We start from the raw sequence: 18,902 nt of genomic DNA on the forward strand, positions 1-18,902 counted from the left end.
CACTTAAAAATGAGGATAATGCAAATGTGCATACAAGTAAATTCACATTATGTGGGCTTGTATAACATTTATAATTAGGATTCATTTTAAAAGTACATGAAAATGCCGGGAGGAAATTTAAAGTGACATGTATTACTATTATGCAAATCCAGCACTTATAAACCCCTTATCCTCATACTAAAATCTGCTATCTAAATAATTGCTTCACAACTGGAAATTATCACCAGCAGCCAAATTCTCATCTCCCTTCCAGCCCTTCCCTTGATCGTGTTTATTCAGTAATACAACAGCATTCAGCAGTGTTGATAAACATGCTTAGTGTTCATTTGGTTAAGCTTCAGTAAACTGAGCCTCTGGAATTAGCAATCAGTACATAGTGCAGTACGTAGTGTAGTATATAGTAGGTTACTCTACCAGAACCTTAGCTAAAAGAGCAAGGAGTATTTCAAAGCCCAGTTGACATTTGTTACTTTTTTCTTGTTAATATCACTAGCTTTTACATCTGTTCATAAATCATTTTTAGGCTAATGTATTATTAAGCCTTCTTGTTTTGCTGTAAGAACCAGGGCTCTGCCCAGCAGAGGGAACACAAGCAGATACTCAGACTTCATTGTTGCAACAGGTGACAGTGGCTTTACTTTTCAGCAAGTGAGAGAGAATCATCAGGATCTGGCAATGAAAACAGATTCTTTTAAAAGATAATTATAGATGGAGTAAGCTAAGTAGAGAATAAGCATCCAAAAAAATTTTTTAAGATATCTGACAAAATAAGCAAGATTTCTACTTCATCTACTGTACTGATTTGTGGGCTGGCAGCATGGGAAGCTCCTATTTGCTTTCACTTGCTTTGCTTTTGAAAGAAAAATTACAGACATGAGGCCTTCCTTAATATTTTGAATTTGGAGATGTTCTGGATAGACAACTGGTCAGCTGAGGCCAAGCAACTTCTGCCTAAATGTGGCTGATATCAGAGTTTTCTTTTTCTACCTATAAAACAGCTGATCCACCATAGTAGACAGAAGTCCATAGCATTTATCCAGAACAAGTGCTGCAAAGTAAAACTTCCTATATTAGTCTTTGGAACTGAGCTACTCTGGCACTCTCGTGGCATCAGTAGTTGTAAGAATGGTAATCCTGTTAAAATTTGACTATGTTAGGGGGAAAAATCTCCACCACTGCTCCAACTATTGTGTTTCATTTGAAAAACAGTGGAAAATGAAGCAGTGTTCTAACAACAAATGCTGTTTACTTGGAAAATCAACATTTAAGACTTTAAAATTTATAATGGTGATTTGCTTCCTAACACATAGGTCTATCAGAGGTTCCTGTAGTGAGGTCTTGTAGTTTTCTTCATAAGGAATCAAAAGCTGGACTCATTTGATATGGAGCTTGGTTTCAACTTATTTGACTCTCTTGCTTGCACTTACACAGTTTTCATTTGAACACATGCAAGATTGAACAGTAATGACATATTTTTACAAGCTATCAGTGGACATTTCATTGGAACAAGTATTTGTGGCAAAGTAGTGAAAGAGAGAATTTTGCCACATATACACTCCAATTACCCATAGGTAAACAATCCAATAAAGAACTGCCTGAATTATTTTAATTAGATGAAGTGGTAAGACTAATTTCGAGACATATATCCGAAGCATGAGATCATCTTTCCAGATGACTGGCACAGTACTGATCCCACTGACACCAACGTAAGTCTTGTATCACTGCTGTTCTGTCTCACACATCTCCAGCTGTTAAGAGTTCCCTGCCCACTTTTGTAACTATATCACTGAGAACAAGAATTTCACAACTGAGTTATCATTACGTATCTGAAAAGATGCAGTTGATTGGGAAAATGTGACAAAAGCAGAGGAGATTGGGATCCAGTCATGTTTTTCTTGAAACTTTTCATCCTCTATCTAGTAAAAACAGAAATTTTGCCACCATCTAAACATAAAAAAAGAAAATGTGAAATAATTTCTCAGGGAAATGTAGGTTAATTCTATCACCGAGACAAACCCTTTGTGCTTGGGTATAATTTACAGTCGTGGTCTCTGAATATAGCTCTGATGATATCCATGCTGCAGTTGCTATAACTGTAGAAGCTTAACTCATCTGCTGTATGAATCTGAAATAAAAAAAAGTAGCCTTGTAATTCCCAGAAACTACTAGCACTTACTTCTACCACAGCTATGTGGAAAAATGCTATAGACCTGGATTAAACTCAGTTAATGCTAGCTAAAGATAAAAAGACTATGAAACTAGTCTACATCACACATTTATGTTTTGTCTATAGCTCTGGAGACAGAGAGACAACTCATCCTATTAAATCTTGATGCTCAACTTTTTTTGGCTGTATTAACTGCTCTAGGTAGTCTTTTACTTTAAGCATGGCTCCAGCTCTTTGACAAGCCACTGGAAGTGCTGATGGTGACATTTAGATGGGCTCACTGCTTGCCTTTCTCTCTATGTAATGCCACAGAGTTCAGTTAGGATTTTCAAGAGTAAAGTGTCAGTCACTCTTTGTAAAAGAAGGTCCAAACTGCATTTTTAAGCAGTAGATATATTAGAGGGAAGATGCTTTTCTTGTAACAGTTATGTCAAGCCTATTTTTACAGGAATAGCATACAGTATATGTTTGTTAGTAGACTGTTCCTCCTGGAAGCAGAAGACAATTTCTTAATTGCATAAAAAAAACCCTAAAATACATTTTTTGCTGTCAACTTAACTTCCTGTTGCATTTTAGAACCCTACCAAAAGAAGGGACAAGACAAGCCACAACTTCTCTCTGTGTTACCCCTCGTGCTAATGGGTAGCAATATGTGCAAAGTGAAAACCATTACAAAAAGGAAGGTCAAAGCTGTTTGGGAGTTCTGAAGAAAGGTACATGCCAAATAGAAGAGAAAAATGATCAAGTTGCAGCTCAGTTGCAACAAAACTTACCCTCCTTTCCAAACAGTTTAAGTAGTAAGTGTTCACTGACAGAAGGTAATTTCAAAAGCTAACAACTTCAAGATGGTTCATTCCTTAATAGCACCAAATGGAGCTTCAGTACAAGTTGGTCTGCCAGTTCAGAAATGTCACATGATGCAAACCTCTCATTTTCTTACAAGAAATAAAGGATGAATCACTGACTTCTGTTAGGAATCAGATTTTAAAATATCATCACGACATACAACTTCAATAGAAACTCAAGTAATTATCTACATTTTAGTATTTGATTTCACTCTGTATGGCTTGTAATCAAATGTAGGTGCTGAGATAATTTAATTTTTAACCTGAATTCCTAAATAATCTCTTATACTCTATGTGCGTGTGCGTATGCATATGCCTGTCGTTCTTTCTTCCAAAAATTCTTGAAGCTGCCGGCCAATTTTAGCTAAATTTGATAGAAAGATACAAGTCTAAGATAATTTTAGCTCCTGAAAGATTTACAAGAATATGTAGCTTGAAGAAAACAGAGGGGGAGGAACAGATCTTTGTGGAAGTTCACCCCTGAGGACACAAAGGATATGAGGCATCTTACAGAACTGTGTTTAATACTGACCCGGCCAGAGTGCGAATAATATTTACACAGAAATTAAGGCAGGCTAATAATTCATTATGAACACTTAGAAGGGAGGAACAGCAGTAGGGGCAGATCAGTCTACATTTAAAGATCTCTTCATCTTTAAGAGAATAAATACACTTCTGCTTCATATTGATGGATGGGAGAGTTCCTTCAAATTTCCATGTTAAATACGCACAGCAAACTATAGCATGTGTAGCTTTTCTTATTTCAACAAGGAAATTCACAGAAGGTAAATCAACTCAGCTAACTGAAATATCATAACTGAGATGCTTTATTTCTACTGAAAAAATAACATGCTGAGTATACTGCTATTAATAAAATATTAACGATAGAAAAGTGGAGAAGGTACCTGGTGAGTTGAAGGAGAGGGAGAGCCAGACACAAGGTGATGTCACCTCTTTGAAGTGGAGACTAATTTTTCAGGAAAGGCTACTTCATAATCATCTTCCAGAGATGTGTCAGCATTCGGGTACCTGCAAATTTGAGGCCCCTAAGAACCACATGACACTGTACATATGCTTAAAGGAAGCAGATGTTTACAGAGATGTATACAGAAGGTATTTCCAAAGGCATGGAGATTAAATGTAAACTGTTAGCAAGAAAAATGAACAAGTAAAACTGAGCAACTATTCTTTAGCAGAAAAATGAGAGTGTTTAGGAATATGGCAATAAGGTTTGGAAAAGGGTGGTGGTGTTTTGTAGTGATGATAATGCTTGATGTAACAGATCGTTATTTCACAATCCAGTGCAATCATATGCATGTAACTTGTCTACTTGTAATTTTTTTTTTTTTTGATTCTGTAGCAAATAAAATTTGCCTAAACTGCGTTAGTTTTGCTAGGGGTTTATGCTACCCACTTATTACAGTAAACTACTTCTCGCGCTTTAATATATAAGCATGTTATTCATATTAAAAAATGATTTTAAAATGTACTAAGTTACTTAACTTATATTTTCTTTCTTCATTGAAAGCAACCAATGGAGACTAAGGAAAATACCAGTTATATGAACAAATCCATGAGTTCAATACACAAAATGAGTTAAATGTATCTGGAAAGATAACATTGCTTAATAGTAAATAACATAACGTAAACCCATAGCATTTTATGATACACTTTTTTCACTATGCACTCACAAAACTTTTTAACTTCCCTTTTAAATATCTTCAAAATAATGATGGTATATAAAACAGGAGAGAAGCAGTAGTTGGAGCAATTGAGATTTATAATTATCCCCTCTAGCAGATATGGACCCTTAACTCCCTGAAAAGGTAGTGTGTTTAGCTACATTAGGAAGTATTTGTGTTATTTGAATTCAAGAATGCTATCTCTCTTTCAGGAGTTTCAGGAAGCAATCTGGAAAAAAAAGCCTTATCTGTAATTCTAAATCAGGCTGCAGATCTTGGCCATTGCAGTCATCCTAACATCCAAAACCAGCTCTAAGGAGCTCTGAAGTTCCTCTCAGTAATGTTGACCGCTAAAATTCAATAAGCATAAAGTATTTGATTTATGGATTGGAAAAGTGCCATGAACATTGAACGATGCTCATTCCTGAGCATCCTGCCTAGCCTGGAGAAAATCTGGGAAGAGAAAAAAACAATGTGGCTTACCATATGTCTCTAAAAATCTGTAGAACTGTATGGGATTGTCTGTCCCAGAGCTGTTGCAGCTGCTGCCTAGATGGAGCCCTAAGCTCTAGGAAAAAGCCAGTGATTTCACATAATTTCTGAATATTATTTCTCCTCAGTTTCTATATCAGTATCACAAAGATCTGTGAAGCAGCCATCAGAAACTTCTAAGAAGTACCAATGGAGAAAATTGCTAACACATATGTAATTATTATTAAAGCTTTAATAATTAGGTACATGCATAAAAAGATAAAATTTTATTTTCTAGCTCTGCATTTCTTTCTCCATCTATTTTTCTTTAAACGTACAATCCGATTTTCAAAAAGACCAATCCATTATGATACTGTTTAATAACTCTTCTGGGTATTTTTCAGGCACACAGGCAATAAGCTTAGTAGAGTTTCAAATATGAGTTAAATTAACATCTTTATTAGCTAAACAATTATTCCTATGAGTTGATGCTTCTATATCAGTAAAAATAAATCGGACCATTGTAGGGTACAATTTTCTGAGGCTAAATCCTGCAAATCCTGGCTTCCATTTCTGCAAATTTCCATTAATAAAGGTTAAAATTAACAAAAACATCTTGTCAAACTGTTTTGCTGCCTAAAGATACATGGTTTTATAATTACTGAGCATGAAACTTCGTTTCCCAGAATCTGAAAGCTGGATTTTATGTAAGTATTTTCCTCTGAATACATTTAGAATATTATGAACTTGGCCAGGAGAGGAATTGTCAAGTCTTTAAGCAGAGGAATTACCCTTTACTGTCCCTCTAACCACATAATGGTATAATAGCATAAGAGCTGGTTAAATCTGAGGTTGGTTGTATAACAACATACCAGGGAAAAAGGATCTAATGGAATGATATTAGCAAATCTGTACATATATTGTGACAACTGTAGCCTCAAGGATGCATTTCTGCCATGTTAACTCATTTCAGATTTCATTCACTACATGAAAAGCCTGCAACTTGTTCTCTGAAAGGAATATCCTAAAGCTATGATCTATCAGTCTGGATATCTCACCTTCTCTTCTTGAGTTAAACAAAGATAAACAATGAAAACAAACTATCTGAAGTATGGAAGGAACCTTTGTAAAAGTAATCTCTCTTCTCACTCTATCTCTCTGACTCTCTTTCTCTCTCTCCTTTATTATTTTGCCTTAGAAAATTACTGAAATATTATTTAATAATAATAAATCTATTTAAACAATTGGATGTCAAGAACTTGCCTGAAAAAGTTACTCTTCTAAGAAAATTTATATTATGTGCCAGGAAAACAAAATCATTATCATCTAGCACTATATCATTACTGTTGTTGCAGCTCTGCTGTTAAATTTGTGACACGATAGTATCTGGTTCAGAAAAACAAATGGAAAGAAGAGGACAATGAACTGGATCTTGAGCAGTATAATTTAACAGAGTCTGATTAAAACTAATTTATCATCACGAATGATCTGACCCATGACAGATCTGGAAATCATGTCTCCATCTTTACTTTGGAAAGAAAGATCAGTAGTGGGGATTAACAATAAAGGCTCCTGACAAATATTGACTTCTTCTAATGGTAATTACTGCAGAGACTCTTTGTAAGCATCCAAAAGAAGTATCTGAACATGAAGTGCTGCCAGGCGTTTATAATATAGTTTGTCTTTAGCAGCTGTAAGTAACTGTGACCAGTGCAGACCTGCACTAGCAGCTCTGAGTTTTAAGTGAGAGGTCATGTGAAGAACAGGGCAAACAGATAAATCTGACCATTGTAGGGTACAATTTTCTGAGACTAAAACCTGCAAATCCTGGCTTCTGTTTCTGCAAATGTTTATGGTGAACTGAAAAATGAATTAACTTCGAGAGAAGTACTGCAGAATGGCTTTATTGCTGGAGAAAAGTCCTGAACAAAACTGCAGGTATAATGAAGAGTAGTTGATATCATTGAGTTACAGGGGACTTGCCTTCCACATATGTACACAGTTATCACTTAAAAGGTCACTTATAGGCCAGTACTTATTAAACTGTGGATCTGGAATGCCCTGTTTCCTTCATGGACTTGCAATCTCTTATCTGTATAAGCTACTTTCACTAAACTGCTTCATTTGCAGTTCTTCACATCTGGGTTCTGTGGCTTAAATGGACCTATAAACACTTGACAACATAAACAGTTTCAGCACCTGAAAAATTAAAATCACGACAAAGTAAAAGTAGCCACTTGGATACCTTCTGGGTTTATGTAGTAGCTCAAGTAAAGAGACATCAGTGTAGCAATTCTTTTGCTTTATGCTTACACATCTTAAAATAGTTTTCTTTAACAAAGATACTTCATAATATTGAATTTTTGTGACTGAAAAATAGGCCCTTAAAAAGGAAGAAGGCTCAGAGGAGATGGGGAGGGTGATGAGCCCCTGAAGCTCAGGGACTAACACAGGGTGCCATGACTGAACACCAGTGCTGGAAGAAGCTGACTTTGCCTCTGCACAGAGTGGGCTGGGGGTGGCCTTTGTTTCAGATAGGCAACTTTCAACATCTAAGTGGATTGGCTGGTGTTGTAAACGTTTCTTCCAGATCTCATTAAAAGAGTGTGAATATTTCCTTGAGTTAGCCAGGCCAGCATGGCAGTGAAACAGTGGCTCAGCCGAAAAGAAGATGTAAAACCTAAGCAACTACCAAAAGTATTTCAAGGACAACAATGGGCTTGAGCTGACTTCAGTCTACCTACTCCTTCCCAGGGTGATGAGAGCATATTCCAGTGACTGGCAATGGGGATCACGTTAGTATTGTGATTAAACTATTTATTCTAGTTGCTAGATAAATACATTTCTCAGTGTACCTTAGATATGCATTGTATTATGTTGTAGTGCTTTCTTAAATCAGGACTCCTGTGCAATATATACCATCCTTAAGATGTAAATTTGATATCACACATAACAAGCTCCATACATGGAATAGCTAAAAGAACCTCTTCAGAGAGTATTGGACTCCAACACCTTCATACGGTAAATATAAATTTAGTAATAGCTGACAGGGCTGGGGATCCATGTGAATTGATCTGTATTCAACACCAGTGAAAATGGGGGATTCACATAGCATCTTTGTACATCAATGAACTTTTCAAGTAACAGACAATTTTTCGTAAAGTTTTTAGATAATATTCTTCTGAGTCGCTGACCAAAATTTCCCTAACCTAAATGAACTAATAAAATAAGCCTGGCATCAAAGGTTGCAATTATTGCTTCAGTGAATGAAGAGGAAAGTGAAGCAGGTTTAACATTTTATTTAAAAAGTACTTTATAGTTATGCACTAAACTTTCGAAGTGTTAAATGGAGGATTAAATTCACTATTGAAGCTCAAAAATACAAAGTTTTATCAAATTAATCTTTCCACATAAAGAGTCAAGTAAATCCAGTTTTATTTGATTTCTGAACTCTTTTAAGCTTTATATGGGTTTTGATACATTAGGATATCAGTTAGTTAAAAGGATGGTGCCATCATTCTATTTCTATATCTTATGTAAATGATGACATTTTTATGGTGACCGCTGTTGCAATAACATGGCTATTCTGAACTGATATTGGAACTCTTATATATGATCTCTCTTTAAATACGTGTGATGATTATTAACTCCAAGAGAAGAAAGAGAATGTTTTAGAGACATGTAGGTTGAACTTGCATACTCAAACCCATTCATTTGATAGAATTGCCAACAAAATACAGGATATACTCTCATGTCTAACCATGAAACACAAAATGCAAGCCACTGTTTACAAATACTATGGTGGCATTGTCTTGAGAGAAGTAAATATTACGTGTTACTCTATTATTATGGTTTATTTTTTTATAAATGAAATTAATCACAATGCAACATTATAATGGTGTCATTGTTCTTCTTTTCCAAGCCAGAAAAAGATATATCACCTTTACCTGGACAGAGAGACATATAGCCTTCTTGTCATTACATTGTATTTGGCAGAACTTGTGAATTCTTAGAAGTCAGTGTTGACTTTGTAAAATAAGTTGCAGTTTGAAAATCAGCTGCCTGATCTATGATCATAACATATGTCTTAGAGAGACTCTTCCAGATTCAGAACCATACAGTTTACTTCCAGGCTCTGCCATCTAAACTTACTGATACAAAATTAGGAATTAGGAATATGCACCAATTCTTACCCATCATGGTTTATATCGGGACTTTGTTTATAAATGCAAATATTTCTACATGGTAATTTACAGTTTTTATGTTCCCAAGAACAGTTTGGTACTTGCACACTAATGGCAAAATGTATATTTATCAGCATTGTTTTTCTCCTTGAATAACTCTTCTCATGTCCTGGTATATGGGAAACTTTAGGTATAAAAGCTGAGCTGCTTACATGGCTCATTTATTTTTTTTCCACCTCTTCCGTACATGGCTGTATCACTGTTAACAACTTCTTCCCTTATGCTTTACTGTCATCATACACGTACAGTGTGCAAGGGAATGAGGTCGTACTCCCTTAGCAGCAAGGATCATCATCTGTTTCTGCAGGGACAGAATCAAGAACTCACTACAGATTTAAAACCTTTTGCCATACTTTCATGTATCTAGATCCTTTCCCAGTTAGCTGTTAAAACATGGTAGATAGTGCACAATGAAGAACTTTTAGTGTATCTGGTCAAATGTTTGTTTTTCAACAAATAATTTATTTGGTTTTTTTTTTTTTTTTTTTTTTTTGCTTACATACACTGCAGTGTTGATTTATTTTCTCATTCTTCAAACAAGGGTTGTATTTGAATAAGTTTGTGTCTAGGTATAACTTTGTAACTGTCTCTTATGAGGATTTTTTCTCTGGCCTGTACTTGAACTGTGTGATTGGTCTAAATCTGTTTATTTTCTCTACTGGATGATTAATATTCCACAAATTACTGTTCCTTCTGCCAGAATCATGTTCTGTTTCGTACTGTCTTTTCATTTAATCTGCTGAACTGGCTAGAATTCAAGTCTCGTAGGATGGATAGCACTGAAAAGCCTCGTAGGGATCAGGACTCCTTTAATTCTAGCAATTATTATTCATTACTGATTTTGGACAAGCTTTCATAAAACACACTAAGCATAAGACATCTCATATTAATGTCCAGATATTATTTAAAATAATTTCAGAATTCAACCTGTGTGTATGCGTTTACATAAATGCTAAATATTCAAAAGTAGTGATCTCTTTCATAAGTTAGCCTTTGAGAATCAAAGAGGAGACATATCAGGAAGCTGATTTTCAGGCTGTTGGTATCCCAAGAAAAGGAGGATTCTAAATACTAAGACTCTTTTGAAAAGGTTTAGTCTACTAAAAGGGCGAGAAATAGTTGTGACAGTCAGACTTTGAAAATAAACAATTTAAGGGTGCTTAATTCTCTAATCTACATGCAGCATGTAGACAGCAGAAAAATTTATCACATGATCATCAATAGGAGTTCTCTAAAAGATGGTCATGAACAAAATGAAACAAAAGTCACCTGTTCATTGGAACTTAATATAATTTACCATAGAGGCTGGTAAAGCCATAAAGATTGACTGCACACTTAGGGTGTGTGGTAGGATCAAAAATAATGAAAGAAGAGGGCAAATGTTCTTTAGCATTCCACTGATTAGCTAAATGCTATTCCCACATTGCAGAAGCATAGAACAGCCTGGGTTGGAAGGGACCTTAAAGCCCATCCAGTTCCAACAACCCTGCTATGGGCAAGAACACCTCCCACTGGATCAGGTTGCTCAAAGACCTAACCAACCTGCCACAGAACACCTCCAGGGATGGCGTATCCATGATTTCTCTGGGCAACCTGTGCCAGTGACTCACCACCCTGGCAGGAAACAAATTGCTTCCTAATATCTAATCTGAATCTCCCTCTTTCAGCTTAAAACCATTACCCTTCATCCTGTCCCTGCACTCCCTGATAAATAGCCCTTCCCCAGCTTTCCCGTAGGAAACAGGAAGAGTTTTTCTTGTATGATCCCAGGAACTGTTCCTCACCATGAGTAAAGGAACTCTCAATTTTTTTTGCACGTCACATGGAGAGCAACGAATGCAGAAGCAGCAGGAGCAGTTAAAAGCAGTCCTTACCAGAGGCTGTCTTTTAGTTCAGAACAAGCTGTCTTCTATTGTGATGAAGAAATAGAGAGAAAAATCTCCTAGAAGTGTATCAGTGACTGTACTTCCATCCTTTCCCGATGTACACAGGGGGATAGCTGGCACCATGTTGCTTTCCTCCTGGGACATACAGCATTAGCCTTTACATTCAAAACCAGAAGCGGCAATTTTAGTGAACTCTTCTATCACTTTCTTCTCTCTTTTTATAAACAGAATTGAAGGTAAAAGGGCATTCTGTCAGAGGAATATGTACTATATCTCTAAATATTAAAAAAAGACTAGACTAGAAAATGAAGAGAAAATAATTTACAGCTTAAAATAAGTAGGGAAACAGCCATGCTTGGTGTTAAAACTTTAACATTTCTAATAGACTAGGAACTCGGTGCTTAAATCTAGCATTTTAACATCTTTGCTGCTTATAAATCATTTTTAAGTGCAATATATTTTCTGCAGACCACTACAGTTAGTCTTTGCTTGATATTACCTTGTAAATTATTGAGGCAGTTTCATACAATGCATCACCTTTATTCATTATTAAGAAGGCAAGCCACAGAACTCCCGTATTTTCACTTGGGTGCTATTAATAACAAGAAGAGAGCTAACTAAGGCAAGGCAAGAATAAGGATTTTACAGAGAGAAAACATTTCAATTAAATTTTCTTCTTCACTGCAGAAAAAAAAGGTTAAACATTTAAGTACACCCAACAAAAAATACTGGAATGAGTTAACGAAAGCCGACTGTAGCTTTAATTAAACTGCTGATTATTTTGTTATTTTTAACTAGCTCTTTAAAACACATAAGTGATACTGAGTTAACAATAGGGCTGATAAAGCTACTGTTATCCTGTGTTACAACACAAAATGTAGATTTTTTTTTTTAAAGAGATAAGATGGAAAAAAACTTAATTTCACATGCATTCAATTCTACACCATATTTTTAGAACTTTTATTTATTTATTCATACTTAATTACTTATGTTATAGTCCAAAGTAGAATGCAAGAATACACAAGAGACAAATGTTTGCTTATCACGTGGTGATGGACAGTGTATGCTTGAAAGATAGTACTTGAAACTGTGTGCCCTAACACCAGGGGAAATCTGGAGAAAGAGCAATGATATTTTAACTAGTTGAACATCATGTGAAACGTGTAAAACTTTCCACAGACATTTTAGAATACTTGTTGCATACCCTTGTTTTCACCCTGAGGTCTAATTTTGCCCAGCAAATTGAATGCTAATCTCTAAATAGGGTTCCCACTACTGTTTTAGATGCCCTAGAAGATGCTGACACATAATGTGCTCTCTCACTCTCACCATGCTCCAGGGATGCTATGACACAACACTTTGCTTCAATTCTGTAACACCAAACACAGATAAAATCAGTGCAAGTCACATATGGCCTTCATTATTACATCTTAAACCTTTTAATATATATTCCTGTGTATATATAATAAAAAAAGACAATAATCAAATCAGGCAAAGTATTGTAGTGTCCACAGTTGCTTACTGAGCGTAACCACCTTTTGAAAAATGTACCTTTCTACAAGATCCCGTGGGACAATGATGTTACAAAGCTTATCCTTCTTATAAACCATTTAAAACTTATCTTTTTACAGACCTTTATCCCTTTGTTTAATGAGGCAGAGTTTTGCATTGACATAAAAAATGGGAAACATACTTGCAATGGTTTCTTTTAGAATCTTTTTTTTTCTTTTCAACTTGTCTACATTCACAACCTTTTTTTGCTTTCATAGTCACGAACATGCATGAGGTGTTTTTTTAAAGGAAGTGTAATCTTTCAGGTAGGGATGAGAAAACTTCCCATGTAAATACTAGAATTCATGATTCATTTAAAAAGTACTGGCTCCATTTTAATAACTATCACTTCACCCCACCAAGCAGTAGAAGCAATACAATAGAATTCAGATGTCTGAACACAAGGAACTGGAAAAATAAATTTCTGAAAACATAATGGAAGCCGAATCTGGGGAAAAAAGCTAAGGTTGAAATATACCCTAATATTTCATTTCTCAAAATGAAGAAATCTATAGAAGTCCTAACCTCAACACAAAATTATTTCAGAGATAAAAAAGGAAATATTAATTAGATCATCTTATCTATCCATATCTGCTGAGAAACACCTGTCAGTGGTTTATTTCCTTTCAAAATTGTTCATTTCCTACGTCAAGTTTGGTGATAACTCTGGTATTAATAAAAACTATTTACATTTACTATAATATTTCTTTTTGCATTTGCTGTAAAAACTTTTTTTAGGTAGGTTAATACAGGACTCTATTTAAGTGAAACCAGAGCATGACTTTGGCTGGAATGTAAACAAGGGTTGTTGCATGATGGGGAGTGACCATGAGCTGCCTGGGCTTGGATTACATTTTTCATGATTGCTTATGCTAACGTGTTGACCTAGGGACAATTTTCAGTCAGCCACAGAGAGATTCCTGACCTGACAGTTTTTAAATACGAAATTTTGCATTAAATTATTGAGGTTCATCTAGATGCCCATTTGCTTTAGTTTTATATTGCTGATATAATAACAAACATTTTAGATGCTTCATATCTTTAGTAGTTACATCCCTTCTTTTGAGTATTTGGGATGCTTTTCAGCTAAACTGAAATTACCAACTCTAACTAGTCTAGTGAAGAAAGATTGTTTCTGTTCCATTAAACTAATGTGAAGATTCATAACCAGCCTATGAAGTAATTCCAATATTCTCTGAGACAAATTTTGGACTCTGAATGGTTGAGATATTCTTCCTTTGTTCTTGTATTCCTCTTTATTTGTGTTTGCTTTAAAGAACAATTCCACAAACCAAGAAAATATTTTAAAGTTTTGTGCCTTTTTTTGGAAGAAAATAGAAAGTAAAGAAAGGAAAATGCTTCTTAACTTCTAGACAGGTCCTTTGAGATCAACGTTTCAATCACTGTCATATATTTTCTTGAACTACTGTCAGGTTTTTATACTTGGTATTACCTATTAATATGCTTAATTGATTCTGAATTTACACTACCTTCAATTTAATTTTATGCTTGGTTCTATGCTGGAGATTCTTAAGATTAGAAGGATTTAAACACTTGGGAAATGGTGTAGATGTAAGGCCCAGACAAATCTATTTACAGACTGTTAGATGAAATTATTCTGAACTATTTTATCAATTTTATTGACATCAGTGAAGATTGTTTTCTAAGCAATAAAACCCTAAATCAGATCAGTTGGAGGGACTGTGCAAATATTCATAGTAAAGTGGAAGGATACCATTCATCCTTGTCAGGATACTCAGAATCCCATGATTCTGGAAATAAATAAAGACAAACTAGTATGAATAAATCTTGGTGCATTACCAAATAATCCCTTGACATTTCTGCTTGATCTGGTGTGGGGTTTCAGTGATGATCAGCACAACAGAACTCTAATATCTTATTTTCATGTTTCAGCTTGGGAAAAAATGTTGTTCTGTACTAATGTTGACAATAAGGCCTACTACAATACATTAATGAAAAATACCAATTATCAAATAAGAACACAGAATTTATGATAACAGACCAAAGTACTCTTAGGAATATCATATGTATTTTGTCGTAAGTGGGGGATGCTCTGCTGAGAGACTGAAACTTTTGGCTAATTTGTCTCCATGAGACAACAGTGTGCCCTGGCATTCAAGAAAGCCAACCATATCCTGGGGTGTGTCAAGCATGGCATTGCTTGCTGATTGAAGGATGTGATTGTCCTGCTCTACTCTGCACTGGTGAGGCCCCACCTTGAGTCCTGAGTGCAGCTTTGGACACCACAATATAAAAAAGATTTGAAGTTACTGGGGAGTGTCCAGAGGAGGTCATAAAATTGGTGAAGGGTTTATAGGGAAAGTCATATGAGGAGTGGCTAAAGTCACTTTATCTCTTCAGCTTGGAGAAGAGGAGACTGAGGTCTACTGCTTCCTCACAAGGTGAGGGAGGAGGAGCAGGCACTGACCTCTTCTCTCTGGCCACCAATTATAGAACCCGAAGTAATGGCAGGAACATGCGCCAGGAAGGGTTAGGTTGGATATTAGGAAAAGGTTCTTCACCCTACGGGTGCTGGGGCACTGGGACAGCTCCCCAGGGAAGCAATCATGATGCCAAGCATGAAGATATTCCAGAAGCATTTGGACAACGCCCTCAGGCCCATGGTGTGAATGTTGGGGTTATCCTATGCAGGGACAGGAGTTGGACTTGGTGATCATTGAGGGACCCTTCCAACTCAGGAAATCCCATGACCGTATGATTAAAATATATAAGTAATAATTGTAAACATATATTCAGCTCTTTATAATGTCATAGAAGTAAAAAACAAAGAGCTGCTAAATGAAATAAGACAAAATAGTGATGAACATTCTCAAAACTGAAAGCATATGAGCTATTCATAACTAAAGGGGACTTATTTTGAGCATAATCAATAATGAATATCAGGAATTGCTCAACGTTTTCACCTAGGTCATCTCATCCTATCCACCGTGTCCAAAAGCCTAATTCCTCTCAGCTGGTGCTTTAAGAAGGACTAATTTGCTGGTGGTATTTTTTCCTGGACTTCAAAACACTGTGTCTGAATGCAAAAGCGATTGTATTGCCTGAGAAAAATTGTGAAATGGATTAGTTATTTCAAGGGATGCAATATCAAATAATGTATTTTGGAAAAAAAATCTTAATATACGTCATGAGGTATTTAAGAAATTAGGTGTCCTAGGCTATTTCAGAGGCACTTTAAATACTGCTTAGTTTGATAAATAGTTTTCATCCTCTCAAGGGCACCTCCTTGCTATGCAACATGTTGCCAGTCAAATTGCTTTGGCATCTAGTCCTTCAAAGCACTGCTCCATGTTGAACTGATAGTGACTGTTGAGTGCAGGGGGGGCAAGCAGCTAAAATGGCACTGATATAACTACAAAATTGTTTATTGATAAATTAGTTATGTAGGTACTTCACTTCCATTTTTTCCCATATTTCCATCTCAGCCATACTTGCTGCCAGCAGGACAGTGGTCTTGGATTCTATTGGGAGGTGATACAAGGATGGCGGGCTTGATTTCCTAGCAGAAACTCATTTGCTGTACCAGCAAAGTGTTATTAAACACAGATATGTCAGTTAGGATTCAGAGATGAGGTTTAGATAGGTATATGTATGCCACTAAAACATTCACTAGTGTTGATTTTCAAAAAGGAGCTTTTACACCACTTTCTACAGAAAGTACTCTTATCTCTGGACTGATGTATTGGTGTTGTATAACCTCTGTAATATGAATGTGACTATGTATACACAATGCTACTACTACATCTGTGCATTGTGCTCAGATTATATCTGCTGAGAAATCACATTTTAGCTTTTCTGGCCACATTTCTCTTCCTTCCTCATCAGAAAGTCAATAAAGGACATCTCAAAAAGCAAGTTTTTAGACTTTAGGTATAAACCATTGCTCTTAACTGCAAATTTAAACTGAAGGCCATCTGTGTAACACTGGCAATGCTTTCTAGTTGGTTTGTACTGTGTGTAATGGCTTGCACAGATGTCGGTAACAAGACTGAACCTTCTGCTCCCTGTCTGTGAATTGTTTCCCACACTCTCTGGGCAGCAGTGCCAGGGAGCACAGAAGGACTGAGTATGGGGATGTTCAGAAGCTCTGCGCTGCATCTGTGAATTATTTTTTTTATGGAGGCACCAAAAAGGCAACAAAGTCTGAATCTCTCTCCATCAACTGTGTCTGACAGGACTCCTTAAAATCAAAATATAGTTTAATCTTAGTAGCCCCATGAGGCCAATATAAAAATGAAAGTCTGGCTTTTGTTTTCTTCTTCTTGGCATGGGTTGCAAAGTATAAATGCTGGGATTTTTTAAAAGAAAGACAAGAAAAACTTGTGTGGGGGAGGGTTCGTCTTCAAGTCATATCTAACACAGAACAAGCTTTGTTTGTAGATCTGAGGCAGAAAATGTCATTTACATAGCCATTTTCCAAAGTAGAACCATGCTGTCAGAAGCAGTAGAATTTTAAATTTCCAATCCATGATTCATCCAGTCATTTTATTTTTCCAATCTGCTCAATGTTTTGCAACCCTTCATCACTCATGGAAAGTTCTTCACTCACACATCCATTTTTCTTCCCTTTACATTGTTTCTTCCTTGTGGCATTGAAGCACTTTGCCTCCTGGGATCTCACCAAGGTCTTCCTTGCTGTTAACCTTCCATGGTACTCATGGCACAGCCACACCTACCAGCATCTGCATTGATTCCAAATTCCTACTTCCTTTTCTTGCGCTTATTCTTTCTTTGCATGATAACTGTACCTTCCTGAATGTATCCAATCTTCTGTTGCTTTTTTTCTTCCCTCTTTAAATTATTTTAGACTATTTTTTTCACACCATATTATACAGTAATACTTGGTCTGTCATGGAACTGAGACCTTTTCCTTTCTCATTCTTCAGAGATAACCACATACAGATACAAAATTGTCTCAGACAAATGTAAGGCAAAACATATATCAGCATGCCTTCATTTCGCTATTTACATCAGACAATAGAGGCTGCTACAGAATGGAGTGCTTATGGAGGAGTACTCTGGTGTGGAGACCTCTTAGTACCTAATTTTGATCAGCAAGTTAAATACAAGACAATTATTTGTCAACAGTGACACTGTGAAGTTTGGTGCTGTAACAAAGAATTCTGGAGACTAAAAATGAAGCAGGAAAAGGCATTTTTGCAGTGCTTCACTTGGTCAAAAATGTGATTGCCTGTCTATTAAACTAATATGTTTTTAAGCCATTAGAATAGTATTTCCTTTGATTGTAGTGGTTTATAAAAATAAACCTAGATTAAATAAAGATGTATTATAAATGACATGTGAATATCTGATTTTCTATTATTTATTTTAGAGGGGGTTTTAGAGAACACTGCATGTGCTTTTGGTTCATTTCAGTGGATTATTTCTAATGAAAACTGTCACACTGTCAACTCTTGGATAAATTTTCTGTGTGTCCATCCTAGACTGCAAAGATGCCTTTTAAAGGAAGGCAGCTGTCAGTAAGGATATCAATTAGCTCCTGCTGATGGAGTGGGATTTGTTGTTGGCATCTGTTTCTGAGTAAGTCCCATCATCTTATCTGCCATCAGGCCATAAGCAGTCATTAGATTTCTTTTGATACTTGTTACCTTGGAGTGCATTTCAGTTGACATCTGCAATGTTGGACTGATCCTTTATTGCTGTATAGGACCCTCATTGAAGTCAATGGGGACTGGAGAAGGCCTCAGGATGCCAACAGATTGCCAGTGCCTCTGTAATTGAATTGCCTTTTAGTCTTTTGGATTAAGTTGTTATTTTGTACTAATACATACCACTGCTATTCTTAAAGAGTAGAAGTAAATCCTTTAAGTTGTTATATCTTTATTATTACTTAAACCTGAACACAGATGCATTATTCATATAGGTCTCTAAAGATAGCAATTAATGTTTAAATGCAGATCTCGTCAGGAGGGGTCATATGAAAATATTATTGGGTCAACTATCTCCAAAATTCGGGATCACTTATTGAAATATTGGGACTTGTTGATATAATG

Source organism: Phaenicophaeus curvirostris, chromosome 9, assembly GCF_032191515.1.
Source record: "Phaenicophaeus curvirostris isolate KB17595 chromosome 9, BPBGC_Pcur_1.0, whole genome shotgun sequence".
NCBI classification, from domain to species: Eukaryota; Metazoa; Chordata; class Aves; order Cuculiformes; family Cuculidae; genus Phaenicophaeus; species Phaenicophaeus curvirostris.